The 14,570-nt window shown below is 30.7% G+C and overlaps 1 protein-coding gene across 2 annotated transcripts in view; it reads left to right on the forward strand.

Annotated features, from left to right (window-relative positions):
• The window catches only part of LOC127715253 (rho GTPase-activating protein 7-like), a 131,273-nt gene that overhangs the window by 16,171 nt on the left and 100,532 nt on the right, over positions 1–14,570 (forward strand). For both annotated transcript variants that reach the window (XM_052221271.1, XM_052221272.1), the window contains one exon: positions 2,526–2,841. The gene's annotated coding sequence lies outside the window, so the exon portion shown is untranslated. The remainder of the gene's footprint in view (positions 1–2,525; positions 2,842–14,570) is intronic.

Below are 14,570 nucleotides of genomic sequence, written 5' to 3' on the forward strand. Positions count from 1 at the left end.
GTTAAATATGCACTCTTTCACATATTTACAGTTTACCACTATTCCATGCTATGCCCCACTTCCTTTGTTTTTCTTGCAGTGAATCTAGATTCCATGGGAAACGGGGATCACATATCTATGCCATAGTACAAGTTTCTATTCACTTCTCCTTTACCCCTAATCTGAATTTAAAGAAATTTTCAGAATCTTCACCATATAATGCAATTGTGCATCTTATATATATGTACATATATATTGTTCCAAATTATTTTTTGGGGTTTCTCTCAGCAAATTATGGACTTTTCAAGGGATGTGGAGTATCCTTTTGTGAGCATAGCTTCTTGTACTTTCAGTTTACATGTTACATCCTAACGAATCAATTCTTTTGATTTCTTTGTGTAATCCCACGTCAGAATATCTTAAAACTTCATACTCTACTTCTGGTCCCATCAAATACAGTGTTAATCGGACTTTATCCACTCAGATTTGACATAGAATGAGTGGACACTATTTAGATACATGTACTTAATTACATAACTGTAGGTGAATAGCCTGTGTAATTGGATTAAATCTACATTATCTGTTACAAATCTTTAAATAATAATCCTTTATGATATAAGAAAACAAAACTGACACAATCATTATGAGGATTTTAGTAATTGTTATTTAGATTAGGTCTGCTTTGATCTCCTTTTGATTTTCATTTTGTCATGGGATTAAATTTCTATTTCATTCATGGATAAAGTTTTCTGTGTTTCAAGTATAAGTAATAAAATAAGATTTGAAAACAGGTATTTATAGGCACTTGTGAAATGTAAGATAAGATCATATATACTTAAAGCCTTGACATGTGAGTTTGAATAACAGCTGTAATTTTCGTCTTTTTTTTGCCATTTTCAAAGGCAGCATTGAAATTAAGGAGAAGACAATTTTCTTCTGAGTTTGCATGCATATTTTAGGTTTGAGGCTAGTGTTGGCTGAAAAGCATGATTACTTTTGATACAGAAGTTTTAACATACAGAAACAATTTATGTTAGATTATGTTTACATCTCCACCTCAGCAAGTCATCTAATTCACAACACTTTCAAACTTGCAGAAGTTGTGAATTACTTCCATGTCAGAATATAATCTGAATGTAATTTCTGGCTACCACATGTAAGCGGGTGAATAACCACTTGTGAGAAAGTGTTGATAAGAGGAAGCAGTTGTTCCCAGAAGTTAATGGATTTAAAGCATGTTCAGTCTCATAACAACAGGAAACCAGTCTGTGGTTCTTATTCAAGTTTTATTTCAGTGTCTGTTATAGTGGGTTTTTAAAATTGAGCAAAAGATTTATTAGTTCTGAATTGATCTGTATTCTTATAGTTTTTATAATATACTTGAATTGTACTTAGAATTTTGTGTTGGGAAATACATCGTATATTTATTTTGTATATTAGATTCCTTATTTCTGAGGTAAGAACATTTGTAATTATGATTGGAAAAGATTTTCAGATGTTGGAAAAAAAACTATAGCCAATAATTTGTGTTTATTCTTTCCTGTATAAAAAGTAGAAAGGAATTCATTGTTGAAGGCCGTATGGTGACCTATAATTGCTTAAATAATAAAATCCATGTCATTTGAACCTGGTGGACAGTTGTCTCATTGGCAATCATACCACATCTCCTTATTTTTATATAGAAAGGAATGTCCACAATGCTGTAGACAAACATCACAAACCAAGTTTACTAAAACTTGGAAGTCACTGATAAAGCACTGTAGAAATGTTACGATATTATTTTGTGTACTAACATTAATGTATTGTTAAAAACCTTTTGTACTGTCAAAATATGATGACTGTAGGCTATTATGACAATGATACCCCAGTACAATACAAAACCAAGCACTATTACAATATATTGACTTCCAATATTAGCTCAAATTATGACACGGACATATTTTGTAAAGAGAAACGATTTATATATCACGTATCATATCCAATAATAATTACGATATTAATTCTATCAATTCTTCATTTACATTATAAATTATACCAATAGATATTGATAGGGGATAAATCTCGTTCATTAGCAGAAATAACAATAGATATTATCTGTAGATGAAGTATCATCTATATACTGTCACATATTAATTTTATTATTAAAATTTGTATGACTACATTAGAATGGGAATTTTCATTATCATGAGGAATTTTAGCATTTAGAAGAGGGGTGGTAAAATTAGTGACTAAAAGCTGACTAGTTGGCAACATCTGCAACACAGAGAAACAAGATATTCAAACTGAATTGTTTTCTACATTAAGGAACATATTTTAAGGTTAAGCATTCATTACATGAATTTTCTTTGTCATAAACATCACTGACAAAGTAGTTGTAATTTCTTTATAGTTTTTTCTGATTAATTGCAACAAAGTATCAAATTTTACCGAAATCTGCTTGGAAGTGATATTGATTGTGAAGTACTAGAAATTTAAACATAAAAAACCTAGTAATTTTGTATGTGTCTTTTCAAACATCAAATCAATTGTGTTTTTGTGCTTTTCAGATTTTTGCCCCAATTACAGAACTGATTTCTGAGAGGACCAAAGCAGATGATTGTCACCCGCTGTATGTGTCCCTCATCATTAATCATGTGACATCAGGCCTTGTGTGGATACATTGATCTATTGATCCTCAGTGAACGTGATACTGCTTTTGTTCGGACTGACAGCTTTTAGACTTAATAGTATTATTATCCCATAATTGGGGTCTGCTATTTTAACAGTGGAAATTACAGAGGATAAAAAAATTGTGTCAATATTTTACACCTCTACCGAAAGGGATTTAACTGTTCATTTTGTGAAGAATGATTTATGATACCGGTAAGTTTTTTTAAAGGAAAAATTCAAGAATTAGCCTTAAGAACCTATCATAATAGCTTGAAAAAAATGTAATATGTAGAGAAATATATATTTTAACAGATTTAGTATACTTACAAATGTTATTCCTACATTGACAGTACATGTAGCCTACTGAACTGTTGAAGTGAAAATTAAATTACTTTTTTTATCGCATATTAAAATAAAAATGGCTAAACATACAAATAAAACCAGAAATGCATAATTTAGGAAAATTCAGAAATAAGAAAAAAACATTTCAGCCATTGTTTGGGAATGTAATTTCTTTATTTTAAAAACAAATGGAGAGTTTAAATGCTTGGTTGACCTTTTGTTTGTTACAGTAAATTTAACTGTGCTGCAGAGCCATATCTCACTGATTTGTGTTGAAGCTTTATTCCATTGACTATGTACTGGTATAGATCACAGCATGAAACAGTGGCTGTTGATATAAATTTCTCACCAGGTTTTTACATCTAGATCAAGTCTTTGTCTGATTTCCATGAGAAAAATTATTTATCAGATCCATTCATAGTACAGGGATCTTGATAAGATTTTCAGATTTTGCCAACAAACATGCATGTATAACATAAATGTTATTTAAAAAGCATTTTTATAAAGGTTAGAAAAGCAATCAATTAAAATTGTGGTAAAATTGTTTAAAGCTTAACATAGATGGTACATAATTTATATAACCACTTTAAAAGGTATATATTTGGTCATCAGCTTGACAATGATGAGTTGTAACTCTCGAGTACTGAGTTGTAACTTGTGAGCCCATTTGGAACTATTGGACAATAACTTACTGTTTCAGTGTTTGCTGATACCTGTACTCTGAATTTTTTAACATGTCAATGAAAACATATATTTTTGTCACACCTTTCTGAAAAACTCCTGAAAGTTTAACTTTATATTTAGTCAGCAGATGGTCAGTGGTGAAGTGTAATGCCGAGAGCTTTTTGGATCTGTCAGATGCCCTTTTACCTTGGAAGATTGGTTGGATATAAAGGAGTATGCCCAGTAAGACCCCTTTTTGGCCCCAAAATATAGCAGTTTTACAAAATTGTTAAAACGTAAATATTAAGCTATTTATTGGAAAGAAGAATACTTCTGTTACATAAATATGGGCTGTTTTTGACAATACAATGCACATGTATTGGGTACTAGCATCATTAAGTCATGCTTAATTACTGAAATCTTCGAAATTTTAGCATTTTGGTTAATTTTCATCTGAAATGGAAGTGGCCGCATTTGTGTTCATTCTTAATATTTAAATGTAAGTTGTATTTGATGATAATACATAATATATATAAATGTTGAGAATGAACACGGATGCGGCCACTTTCATTTTTGACAAAAACCACCTGTAAAGTGACATATTATGGCATATTTGATAGATTTTTCATATTTAAGCTTTTATTTGAGCATCTTTGATCACTAAATCAATTCAAATCTTTCACATAAACTAATCGAATCGACTGAAGTAGATACTTAAGTGTTTAAAAAGTGTTTAAAATCTTTCATCAGATGAACCTGAATTTTGAGGCCAAAATCGGCCCTTACCGGACCTACTCCTTTCCTATTTCAAGTGTACTTTATTTCATGGTTTCATCATCTGGTCTAGAATTATATTGTTGTTGAGTATTTAGATTTTGCCTTTGCCTTGCCCACAAAATCCATGAAAATAGTTATCCTACAGTAGCAAAGCATTAACATATAAATATATATATATATATGCTCCTTCTCTCTCCACTTTTTGGTAGAAATAATTTTGATCAGAAATAAAGTGAACAAATGTGAACAGTAATTTAAGTACATGTACACAGTTCTGAAGGAGCTTTGATTTGTGTTTTATTTATTGTAATCACCTTGTCTGTTTGACTGTTTGTCTGTCCGTTTGTCCATTTGTCTGTCTGTTTGTCCAACAGGTATTTTCATCATACTTTCACAGAAGCTACTGTTCAGAATGACTTCATATTTGGTCAGTAGCTTGACAGTGATGAGTTGTAACGCTAAGTAGCACTTTTCTGATCTGTCAGATACCTACTTTCTGTTTGCAGATTCTTTGAATTTTCAATAGGTTGTGTGAACTGAAAACTTTTCTTCACTCATTTCTCCAATACTACAAAATGATGTCACATTTAGTCAGCAACTCAACTGTGATGAGTTAAAAAATGTGTACACGTTTCAGATCTGTCTAATACCTACTTCCTGTTTTCAAATACTTTGAATGATGAGTTGGGATGTGCTTAGAAGGACAAGTCACAACATGTGCATTTTTGTTCAGGTTTACTGATTACATTGCCCAAAGTTGAATGAAGACTGCATTTTTGTGAAGCAATTTGCATGAATATCACAAGAGTAAATTGAGATAATATTTTTTTTGAGAAAAAAACAACAAAAGAGTACTGGACATACACAATTAAAATTTTCCAATAAAAAATTGATTCCAAGGCTAAATTGAAATGAAAGCAAACGACACTTATATATCCAAATTCCATAAGCAGATACTCGAAATTTAACACATAAGCATATAGGGTACTTGAAAACAAAAGAACATAAATCCAGTTCCAACTTTTATTTCTAAATATTTTCTACTCCAAGGATCCATTAGGAGGCTGTTTAACTCTCTTGTTTGTTTGCCATTTAATTTGTTAGTATTGGAAGAACTGGTCAACTGGTCAGTGTAATGACCAGTGCATACTGACCAGGTGTTCTATTGATTTGATTACCATAAAACTACTGGAAGCTGATCAGCAAAGGAAAATTTAATCCATAAACAGCTTCAGGTGCTGACTTAAAGTGACACTCTTTATAAAAAATAATCGGATTTAACATCACCATTTGTTGGAAAAAAGTATAATTTTTTGGTATCAAATTTCAAAAACTTCTATGCTTGACAATCCGATCGTTTTACTATGACAACAATTACACCCCCTTTCCTTGAACTCAGGATCTGCCCCCAGCAATAAACCAAAAACATCATGAACAAAGGGAACATTAAACATGTGAAAAGCTTCATTTAGTTTGCACTGCTTGAACTCTAAACTTCACTGCAATCTATTTTCTTGCTATTTTGCATGCAAATTTTATAGGAACAAATACTGGCATTGCAACAAACTTTTAGAGACTTCTGGTCAGAACCTGAATTCTATCAGTTATCACATTTTGTCCATTGATTATTGAACAGATCAGCTACACAAACACTGTCCAGGTGTGCTATGATATGGGTGGTTATATACCCTCTGCATGTCAGGTCACCACAACTCAAATTGAATGTCAGGGTTTAGGGCTTCTATGCTGATAATTAAACATGTGCTCATTTTTATTGAAAAAAACTCTCTCCAAGAAATTTAATTCAAATTCTGGATTTCAAAACTTCTTCATCCCATCTTTGTTACAGTTAAAGTACATTACTATCAAAGTTTAAAACAAAAACAAGAATTAAAAAGCAGGGAAAAACAATAGTTCAAATATTTACTTTAACCAAACTCTGGTAAACAATTGGTCTTTTCAATAATACTGTTTTGGGAGAGGCATGACCGAATTCATACAACTGTCCTTCAATTTTCTTGATATCTTTTTCTGATTAATGCCATAAAATCTACATTCATTCATAAAACTTAAATTGAAATTTAGAAACCATGCTATGAACAAATACTAGTTAATAACTAGCAACTTAAGAGTAACATACATCTATCTATCACACTAATTCCAATATACCAAGATAATGCCATAGGATTACAGGGATTGTCATTTCTTTATATGCTTTTTTTCATCATCAAAAGTTGCTAAGATGATAATGAAAGTTCACTGTAAGAAAAAAGATTTTTTTCAGCTAGAGGTGTTAAAAACAAAGACAAAAGGTGTGACCGTAATCACCGGTATATGACAAATTAATGGCCCTTTCTTTAGGCATTATTTCATTGATCTAGTATAATATGTGCACTTAATTCAGTTTTATCCTAACTGTTTGTAAAAGTCCTAAAATAAAACCTTCAGGGCATGATGAATTTTTTTCCAGAAAGGGAGAATATAATAGTCATGGGTAAACAGATTTATAAAGTATGAACTTGGTATTAAAGGTTAAGCTTAAGTTCTATTTCATGGAATGTTATGTTGCTTTTGATGGTTCTTTTGGTTCTCATTTAATTGTAAGGCTTTTTTTTTCAATAACAAAATTATAGACCTGAGTAAATATATTTCAGATTTCCCTAAAAATTAAAACATATGATGTTTCTGTATATCAGATTCAGGACTACTGTGTGGATCTGCTTGTTATTTTAAATACTGCAAACCAACTAATTTTCATTAAAGTAATTTTATTAGCAAGCAATCGAAGCTAAATTAATTTGTCTCCAATATGAATATGTGAAACTATGTTCTTCTCGTATAAATACATTAACCTAGTTAGAAATCCCCAAAAATAGATCTAAGCAAATCAGCTTGAAAGGGCTAATTACAAAAATAAGTCGTTTTACTCTACTTTACTGGACCAACCACATTATACTGTGAAGAAAGCTGCTTAGAAGTATGACTTCAGGGTGAACACATTGTTTAAGACCTGCAGCTGTTTTATGGATTTTGTTATTCTGTGCTGATCAGCCTCCACCAGTTTAATTGTGACAAAATCAATACAGCACCTGGTCAGTATTCACTGGTCATTAAACTGACCAGTTGACCAGTTCTTACAATACTAACAAATTAAATGCCAAGCAAACAAGAGTGTTAAATAGCCTCCTAATGGATCCTTGGAGTAGAAAATATTTAGAAATAAAAGTAAACTTTTGTTGGAACTGGATTTATGTTCTTTTGTTTTCAAGTACCCTATACATTTATGTGTTAAATGTTCAAGTATTTGGATTTATGAGTTTCATTTGCTTTCATTTCAATTTAGCCTTGTATTGGTTTTATTTGAAAATCTTAATATATGTGTGTCCAGTACTATATTGATATTCTTTCTCATCAAGTAAATTTATCTTGAATCCTGTTGTAAGTGGTAAGTTACCAGCATAGATGTGTGTCTTTAATTTTTAGTGGATGAAAATACCCCTTTTATAGTATCTAGTTATTGAAATACTTTCAATAGCCAAAATTTCACTTGTCATTTTCTTTAGCAAATTAAAAAAAAAACCTGACACGTAAATTTCCGGATATACAGTATTGATCTATATTTTATAGTAGGACAAAATGCTTGTATTCAAACGCACCTTATATGATCAGTTCCTATGTTACTACAAGTCATGGATTACTGGTATCCATATTAGGTGTAGATGTCTAATAGTGAGTTATTGAAATACTTTCAAAGAAGGAAGATTTCACTTGTCATTTTCTGAAGCAAATCTAAAAAAAAAAAAAACCTGACACATAAATTTCCTAGAATTTGATAAACAGGATATATCTATATAATAATACATGTAGTAAGATAAACTGTTTGTATTCAAACACACCTTATTTTATCAGTACCTATGTTTATAACTACCAGTCATGGATTAATGGTATCCATATTTGGTGTAGATGTCTAATAGTGGATGGAAAAATCTTAAGAGGTCACTTCCCTGCTGCTTAAATAGAAAATGAGTTAAAATTTTGGAATTTTTTCTGATATTTAAAATATGAATGAATACATTTGGATTTTCATAGCTCTTACATATCTGAAAAATACTTGAAAACGATTTTGTCTTCATATTCATAATTAATTTTTTACAATAATGGGATATTTGCCAGTGAGTTTCAGCAGTAAACAACTAATGTAATATCTATTACAGACTTGTATTGACGGAGTTAATTATGCTGATGTCAGTTTTAAATGTTAATTGCTTCTGGATGTTTTCTTATGTATTCTTTTCTTTCTTATGAATTGCAGTTTAATTAATTTTAACAAAAATATGTAAGATGAATGTTTATTTTTCATTTAAAAGTAGCATGAATCAGTTTAATTGCCATGGAAAGTTTGACTTAAGCTTGAGTGGTAATACAAAGAACTTTTTCTTTTACAAGAAATATTGAATTGACATTAGTCTCTAGCAAGAATTAATCTTTCTTATATTTCCATCAGTATTGTTATTTTTCACATTAATATTAAAGGAAAAGATTTATTTTTTTCATCTAAAAAAACAGTTCACATCATTGTTCTAAAAAACTCTTCAAAAATACCAGGCTAAATAAAGATTTTTTTTCTGAGCTAAAATGAATTGGCAACAGAACATTATTTTGCTTCTTGTGCTTTTCAAAAACAATTAATTTTAACTTGCTCATGTCTAAAGTTTTTGAAATGATGAGTTGTAGATACAATTTATTTTAATATAATATTTACAATAGGAGAGGGGGTGGTAAATTTTTAACCTGAACAAAACTGGATCAGTTGCATCAATGGACCTATTGTACAGATTTAGAATTTGAAAGATAAAAGGAGTTTGCAGTAACAAACAATTGTTGAATTGAATAGGTGGGGAGGTTTCCGAACTAGCCTCCTTTCAAGTTTTTATGAAATTCATTTTTGCCTTCCCAATTTGTTGCTTAGCTTTGTTCATGACAAACGTGTACCTTCTCCTCATTTGCACACTTTATCATTTGCTTGGTTTCATAAAATCTCTTGACATTTCACAGTCGGAGTCTAAAATAAAGATTTGCAGGTACTCAGGCCTGAGGCTAATTTTTTTTCTTCGGGTGTTGATGGTTGATGTTGTCCTTTGTCTAATATATTTGACAATTCCTGTTATTCATTTTATTGTGTAATAACACATGTTCACTTTAATGCAATCATCATAAAATATTCAAAATATTAATTATTGAATCTTTTGATTTTTGTTAACTTAATGTTCAGTGGGGCATTTTGAATAAAAGATGCAAACATTAATGAGACAGCAACCCAAACTACTCAAAAGAACAAACAATCGTTAAGAAATTGACAAAAGTTTAGCTCCCGTTTAGTTGTTTTGACTTTCACTATTATTCTCACGTACACAATGGAACTTTGTAAAATGGTAATTTTGCAACATATTGTTTTTTGGGGATTTTTGCAAAAATTTATTTCCAATAAGAAAAAAAATGTTTTTACAGTTGGAAGACAATTAACAACTCATGCTCTCATGTTGCCCTAGCGGAGGGGGCATTAAGTTGTAACTTTGTACGTCCATATGTACGTGCTTCCTGAAAATTGGTTTCTGTTCTCTATCTTCAGTTTGCCTTTACCAAATGTTATGAAACTTATAAATACACAACCCTTATTACCACCTAATACAGATCAAGTTTGAAATTTTGGTACATCCCTTTATAAATGGAAAAATTGCTGTATTTGTCATTTCTGCACTTTAACTTTACTTTGCCTCAGCCAAATTTTATGAAACTTATACACAACACTTATTACCACCAAACACAAATCATGTTCGAATTTGGGTGGTGACACTATCACCGTTCATGAGTTACATGAAGGTCCGTTTATAAATGAAAAAATGGGTATATTTGCTGTTTCTGCACTCCAACACTTTACTTTGCCTCAACCATTGTCAACCAAATGTTATCAAACTTATACACAATGCTCATTACCACCAAACACAAATCAAGTTTGAATTAAGGTGGCATCATTTTCAAAAAATGAAAACAACGCATTATAAATTTGATGCATCCGAAGCGCTTTTCTGGATTTACCTTCATCAGGAACGCTCAAAGCCGAATATTTGAACGTCAAGTTACTGTTCGTTATTGAACAATGAGAGCACTCAAACCAACATACAGAAACAAATGTCATTAAGTTTTAAAGAAAACAAAATGTTAATAGGCTTGAATTAGTATATTTGACTCTTGTTAATTTACAAGCTGGGGCATCTGTGTCCAATGGACACATTCTTCTTTTTATTGTTTACTCTTAACTTGAAAACTTTGAATAACCTCCTCTTAGAAATCATAATAATCATAAGTCACTTTAGTGTTTTAAGCTTTTGACACTTGTCTTTTAGTTGCCTAATTGATGTAGTATTGCTTTTACAAGAGATTTCCTTTACAATAAATAATTAGCTATTAAATAAAAAGTGTTTTCTTGTTCCTGAGGGAAAAATGATTTTTGCTTTTATAATAGTTTATAAAACCACCTAATTAATTTGCAGAGTTACTTTATAGACCACAATATAAAATACCTCCTAAGACTTTCCAATCTATGAAACAGTTTTTGATGCAGTTATATTGCTATGCTTCACAGACGTTCTGTTCTTTTAGATATAAACCACCATGTCTATATTGTAAAATAATCTGGGGTAATACCAAGGGAATTCAGGTATCACAAATCTAAGCAAGGCATTTTGAGAAAGAAGTGAGAATTTGGTGTAGGCATTGATACTGTAAATACATAAAATTATTGCAATGATTGCAACAAGATATGTTTCACAAAAATAAAACCCTTGCATTTTGATTTTGATAGCATAATATTGTATGCAGCATCTATTTCCTGAATAATCAATCCTTCATTTGTGTACATTGATCAACAATGGCAATAATAAATACAAACAGTTATTTCTGAATAAAAGTATTTAATACCATAGATTGGGGATGTCCTTTCAGAATTTTGAGTCCTCACTGCTCTATCTTTCTTTATTTGGCCTTATTAACTTTTTAGATTCGTGCATCACTGATGAGTATCTATGATTTTTATGCCAAGAATTTGCTGTAAGGTGAGGTTTGCCCATTGGTTGGCAATGAACCTGTGTAGTATGCCTCTAGATATTTATTTCGGTTATTATTTTTGTTGAGTTCCATTCTCATTGTACATACCTTATTGAATATTTATTTGTATGACATCTGAAATCACATGACTGAAAAATTGTAACTGTATATTACAATAAAGAGCGGTAACACAATATTTTGTTAGCCTGAAAATTAATCCTCATGAACCCCCTTTATTTTAAATATCCAGAAAGTATTTTCGCTTTCTCTTACAATGATTTGACAATGCATGCACACTCCTTTCTACTTTCTGTTTTCAAGACCTTTCTAGATCCTTGTTTGTAGGCTGAAACACCTAAAAATTTGAAGGCTCTTGTATAAATTTCATTGGCTGATGTAACAATTACCAGAACAGAAAGTAGAAAGAGTGTTGTCAGATCGAAAACACAGATCTGTATTTTATAGAAGTTTTGACATTTTACTTTTTAGTATGACAATTTATCAGAACAAGTATATTAATCATAGAGAGATTCAGTTTGAAACGAATGTCCTGAAACCTTGCAATAATTTGATGGATCCATTAAATATTATAATTTATTCAGAATTCTGTTTTTTATGCAACAGATTGTATCTAAATTGATATAAACAACACCAATAACATGAATAAGGTATTTAGTACAGAACATTTATATGCAAGGTTTACCTTCAAAAGCATTGCAACAATTGGATATATATCATTTATATTCAAATACATTGTTAAAATATTGCATGTCATGCTGCAAGTTTTTCTCCCTTGTGAACCGGTGAACTGCTCAACAATGTCTTTTAGTACTTATGTATACTCCATGCTGTTGGTACTGAATTACAACAGATATCAACACTGGTTTACACGTGTATGTGATATGTAGGATGACTTGCACCATTTTCTTTCAAAAGGAATATTACATTTATTACATAATGTTATTTGGACTGAATACTCATGTTTATGAAATATTTTCAGATACCAAGGGGGAGGGTGGTTCAGATAAAAAAAGGTTAAGAATAGAGAATCAAAAGTTTCCAAAACAATCTTTTGCCACATAACTGTTCTTTAGTGCAGATGTCTAAATTCTGTAGAATTTGGCTTCAGGTGTTTTTGATGAAATTTAGTGTGAAAAGTGAAGGTAATTTAATCTATTTCTGGATTTATTTTAAATTGATCTGAAATCTGAAGTAGTTTTCATTAAACAACATCTGCATGATGAATCTTAGACAACCAGTCTTTCCTACTTTTGGTTGAAATTTTTAGAAGTTCGCTATCATTAAAATTGCAGGTAACTAGTACAAATAGCTATTTATAGAATTCTTTGATCTGAAGATTGAATTCTTCACATATTATAAATTCTGTCGATCAGAGGAAGATTTATGATGGCAGACTTGCAATCATTCTGTTTTAGCTGGAGCATGATGGTCATAACTTCACTTCCTGTTTGGAATTAGTCCAGTCTATAAATGCGGCCAGATGCAACGATCATTTAACCACTTACCATTGTCTAAATAAAATATTCTGCTGATTGTTATAATAATTTGACGAAGAGTTCTGGTAATAGCAGAGGTAGATATAAAAAATTAGAGTAATTACAGGTCTATACTTTGCAATTATCGAAGATGGTGCACTTTAAAACTTCCGTTCTTAACAATTATTTGCTTTCAGCAGATTAACTGGCAGGCAATATAATCACAAATATATCAACAGGTATTAAAGTGAAGGAATATATACTATACAAGATAGGGTGTTTTCTGTTGGCTTTTTCTAATTTTTTGTAAATCTGATTTTATGCAGATGTAATTATTTTGCAAAGTTGCAACAAAGTTTATAATATGACGAATGCCGTCTGGGTTTTAACATTTTTGGTTTCCATTCAAATTTTTTTCTATTTAAGCCATTAAGGAATATCTTTTCAAAATTTGGCATGGCCATGCCCATATGAAGCAAAATACCTCTATTGAATTTGGAGTAAACATCAAGATCAAGGTTTCCATTCATAGACTAAAATTTGTGAAAAATTTAGGTTTCCAGATGTCATCTTTTGAACCAAATATGTCAAATTTTTACCAAGCTTGCTTTAGGTAATGTCCCACCTTGTTGACTTATTGATTTTTGAGTCAAATTAGGTCAAAGTTCAAGGACATGGCAGGCTGTTATTTTGGCAATATATTGGTTTCCAGATGTTTTCTTTTAGACCATATGTTAAATTTTTACTAGACTTACTTTGATAATGCCCCATGAGATTGTAATGTGATTTTTTAAGGTCAAGGTCACACCAACTATTCTTGGATTGAAATTTTGATTTCTGTATGTTATCTTTTGAACTGTATGTCATATAAATTACCAAACTTAGTTCAGTTATGCCCATATTCATATTCATTCCCTATCTTTGGATAAGATACTTTCTGGTTTTAAAGACCCTTTAGATTTTTAGGTCACATGTCAAGGTTACATGCTTACAGCAGCAATTAATAGACTGAAATTAGGGCAAATCTTTTTTTCCAACCATTTAACTAAAAATTGTTACAGCTCAACTTTCGCACCCATGGTGTTTCTGTAATTATGCTCTTGAATATTTTTTTTTGAAGCATATAGTAATCTCTTTCACTAGAATTAGTGCATTAAATTTAAAGTCCTAATATTTTAATTTCTACAGAGCTGTATGAAATTGTAACTTAAATCTCCCACCACAAAATATTTGAGTTCAAATTACTTTTAAATATGATTTATGAATTGAAGATGATTGTGCATGGTAAAAATCAACTTTATTTCATAAAAACTGTCAATATCATTTATAATAATCAGTTTTAGTTTGTAGATGAGTAGATACAAGGAATAAGATGATTTAAATTTCAGCTGAGTTCATGCTTATAAAATAGATAACTCTAACCTTCAAAGTGTCATATTAATAATATTGGGAGTGTTTGTACTTGATACCAAATTGTTTTTTCGAATTTGTAAATCGTGACTCTTCATTTTATAAAACAAGGTTAGATCTCACCGATTTTTATTTCAGATGTATTTTATT

The sequence above is a fragment of the Mytilus californianus genome, unplaced genomic scaffold, assembly GCF_021869535.1.
Source record: "Mytilus californianus isolate M0D057914Y unplaced genomic scaffold, xbMytCali1.0.p SCAF_9, whole genome shotgun sequence".
In the NCBI taxonomy this organism is placed as follows: Eukaryota; Metazoa; Mollusca; class Bivalvia; order Mytilida; family Mytilidae; genus Mytilus; species Mytilus californianus.